The sequence below is a fragment of the Stegodyphus dumicola genome, chromosome 11 (assembly GCF_044657685.1).
Source record: "Stegodyphus dumicola isolate Sdum_Otavi_A_Nest chromosome 11, ASM4465768v1".
NCBI lineage: Eukaryota > Metazoa > Arthropoda > Arachnida > Araneae > Eresidae > Stegodyphus > Stegodyphus dumicola.
In genome coordinates this window covers 16,474,787-16,478,711 of record NC_140778.1, presented here as the reverse complement: position 1 = coordinate 16,478,711, position 3,925 = coordinate 16,474,787, and the positions used below count along the sequence as shown (strand labels likewise).

Here is a 3,925-nt window from a genome sequence, read left to right as displayed (position 1 = left end):
GACAGATACGTCTTCTAATAGACTTCACTCGCAGGGAGTCGAAGTAAACGTTCGGCTTAGACTCGAATTCTTTGAAAAAGCAATGGGTCGCACAAAATGGACGTAGACATATGTCTAAGTATGTATAAAATTATGGAGTTCGTTTAAGTATTGAACACAATTTTTGTTATCCAAAACTAAAGTAAAGATTGATAAGAGTTAAGGTAAGTAGAGTTTAATTTCTGTGATTCAAAATTAAGGTAATGTTTGATCACGTTATGGCTCAGACTGGAGTAGAACGACTGGGAAATATATTATTCCCGTAAATTTAGTTAATATAACTTATAAATATATTAAAACATGAATCATTAGGCACCATGTGTAATGGGAATAAAAAATAAGTACAAGTATATCTGAAATTTCTTAATTCACTTGGTAGCCGTTAAAAAAATTCAATTTGCGAAAACTTAGGAGTTCTCCTGACATTTCAAATTGCTTCGGAGAGAATTTGGAACTTTTTCCCCTGTAAAATTGTTCTTTTATTTGTTAGATTATCCTTTAGTTCAACTTATTTTAAAGATTACATTAGAATTATGGGCAGCTGGAATTTAAAATGAAGCCATATCACCCTGATATGGACATGGTCCAATAGGAGGTGCATAGGTTCCCACTCAAAAACAGCGTCAATAACGAAGGATCAAAAGAAGGACGTCCAAATTTATGAACAAAAGCAAGTATAAATGAGACGTAAGCGAAGCGGAAGGAAAATATGAAAGCCCATTCCCGATGACGTACTCTATAATTGCGCTCAGCATTCCCAATTAAACGCATATAATTATTTACATATCAACACGTTTGACAAACGTAACTGTTAAAATGGGAAGAAATATGCAGCCTTTCTTTTTCATTTTTTACACGAAAATGAAAATAAATTTCAAGATTTACGGAAAAGATATAAGGTATTTCTCCCGCCTTCTTAGCATGCCTTCGTAGTGTAGTGGTTAGCACGCTCGGCGCGCATTCGAGAGATCCGTGGTTCGAGTCCTGGCGAGGGCATTGCTAATTTTTCATCTCTCCTGCTTTAAAAATATACCTAACGATCCTACAGTGACGACCGAACTAAAAAGGTGGGGGATGATAATTTTCCTCCACCAGGATTTGGTCCCATCATCCCCACTCAGCCTTTAAAAGGGGGGTATATAAGTTATTTCTTCCACCACCTTAGCATGCCTTCGAGGTGTAGTGGTCAGCATTCTCGGCGTGTATTCGAGAGTTCCGTGGTTCGAGTCTCGGCGGCATATTCCACAAGTGCATATCTATGTAGTCACCGAGAGAGTGGCTTCTAGGATGGACCAATGGGTATCCAGTACTATTTCTGTCGAATTACATGACTTTTCGTGTGCTTTAAGATTTAAGCAATATGGCTGAAAATATTTTGCCACACAATCTTCTGCACAAAATAATTAAATCATCGGCGATTTCTTCTGAAATTTTTCATTGCGAAGTTAGATCAAATATTAGGAAATGTGAAGATTTCATAACCTGGTTGAAAGAATTTGAAATAAATATAAATGCATGTTGGAAACTCCGCAAAAATATCCATGTGAAATGTTACTTAATAAGTGGTAAATAACATGAAGAAAGAAATATGTAATAAACATCTGAACCAAAACGCTATCTTTACATAAAACTATGCATATGAGAAAAATATTTACACCAATTTTATATATGTAAAAAGAAGTCAGCACTTTTTATTGCAGTTTATATGAAAAAGATGTTTTATAATAATTGCCAATGCAGAATCATTAAAGTGAACTTTACTAATTTGCATTCGTATACATTTAGTGTGTTTAATTTCCCATTTAATAACTGCACTGTAAAAAAAAACCTCGAAGTTTACAGACAAAAGTCTTGTATAGTTACAGAAATGCGAACAATTACGAAGGAAATACCTGTAAGGAACACAGAACCAAACGAAACTGTAAACTCTACAGGAATTTTTCAAGAAGTTTTGCTTGGATTTTGTCCGTAACGTGTGATCACGTGGCTTAAAACGGCTGAGAGAGAAGAACCAATCAGGAAGAAGGTGGAAAAACAGCGTCTTAGCGGGAGAGTTCAACGATAGTCGCCATGTTAGCCATTGTTTTTGCTATGGTCGAGGTAAGTTCGAAATAATGTTTGAGGTGTATCTTACTAATTTTATGTAATGTATTTGTTATGTTCTTTACACTATCTATAATTAAATTCCTTTAATGTTTAGCTTATAATTCTAATGCTCCTAAATAAACCTGTGTTGAATTATTGTTAGAGTTCAAATCACAGAGCTTGTGTTCCATTTAGTAAAATAACAACCTTTATTCGTTACATCTGCAGGTGTCTGCAGTTAAACTGCTCATATTTATAAACAGAAACAAATTTGTTAATATGTTAGTTTAAAAAAAATAAGCTTAATATTAATGTTCTATCTATAGTCTAATAATTTCTCATGTTAAATATTTATGTATCTTTTAAAACATATCGTGTTAGAATATTCATATTTTTCATTTTGTTCACAGATGTAACATTATTATTCCATACATGTTATCATTAATCCCAGCGTGAACTGCTTTAGAATATTTTTCAGAGCATTATTACACTATGTATGTTATTATTAATCTCAACGAAAACGAAAAAATAAATGTAATATATTTAAAAAATTCGACAACATAACTTAACATACATTAAAAATGGAATATTATTTCATTAATACATGCGATAAGTTCGCCTTAAAAGATTATATAGTCGGATAGCAATTATATATTTGTAAAAGTATTCAATGTATATATTATTTTTTGTGTTAAAGATAGTTTTAATCCAGGACAGTCTTTACCAACTTATAAAGCATCTATTAAGTTACTTTATAACCAACATTTACAAAAGGCAATAATCGAAATGCCATGACTTTGACATATTTTTAACTATGATGTAACATACTAGGAACATTAAAGAAAAATAATTCTATTTTTTCCTTTATGCTTGTTGAAAAGTAAAATATTAATAAAATGGTACAACATTCATTCTAGTACTTAGAATGTAAATTTACATATAAATTTACTATAAATTTTCTATAAATTTTGGTGCAAAGTTCATTATAAAATGCATTTGCTAATATTTAATAGTTATAGCATTCAATATCAAATCATGGAAATTTAAGTAATGATACGTCAGTTGCATATATTAATTTCAATACTCAGCTCAATGCCAAATTTCTTCTATATCTGAGATAACATGTATTTTTTTTTAGAATAATTCTTTTGTGTCATCTTTTCATTTAAAAATCTCTTTGAGATATATTTTAATGTGAATTATTTTCAAAATTATCCTCATTAGAATGAATGTTGTTCTCTTTATTATGTTTGAAACTGCCGTTACGCTAAAAAATATATTCAAAAAACTATTTATTGCTGAATGTTTAAAATAAGTTCTACTGCTCCTTTTTGACAAAGAGTATCCATTTGAATTGCAGTTGGTTTTAATTAATCGTTGGTTGTATTTTTAAGAACTACTTGTTAAAATTCAACAAATTAGTTCAACCTATGGGTTACAGCCGAAAACATCGCGGCAAAAACATCGCGGACGAAAACGTCGCGGAGAAAACAACGCAAGGCGAAAACGTCGTGCTACAAAACATCGTGGGAGAAAACATCGCAAAGAGAAAACATCGCAGTTCTAAAACATCGTCGTACAAAATATCGTCGTCGAAAATAAAGCGGTTCAAAAACTTCGCAGTTTAAAAACATCGTCGTCGAAAATATCGTGGTAAAAAATAAAGTATCTACAAATCATCGCATGACGATAACATCGCAGATATGCTTTTTTCAGGCTTTAATAACTGTAAATGGATATTCCCGTAATGATTTGTGAGCGCAAGATGGAAAAAAGGATAATTTTTACTTTCATATTTTTT

At 31.7% G+C, this 3,925-nt stretch overlaps 1 non-coding gene across 1 annotated transcript; it reads left to right on the top strand.

Annotated features, from left to right (window-relative positions):
• Positions 1-962: 962 nt before the first annotated feature.
• TRNAA-CGC (transfer RNA alanine (anticodon CGC)) lies at positions 963-1,035 on the top strand. The gene has a single exon. It is a non-coding gene; the product is annotated as a tRNA-Ala (tRNA).
• Positions 1,036-3,925: the final 2,890 nt, after the last annotated feature.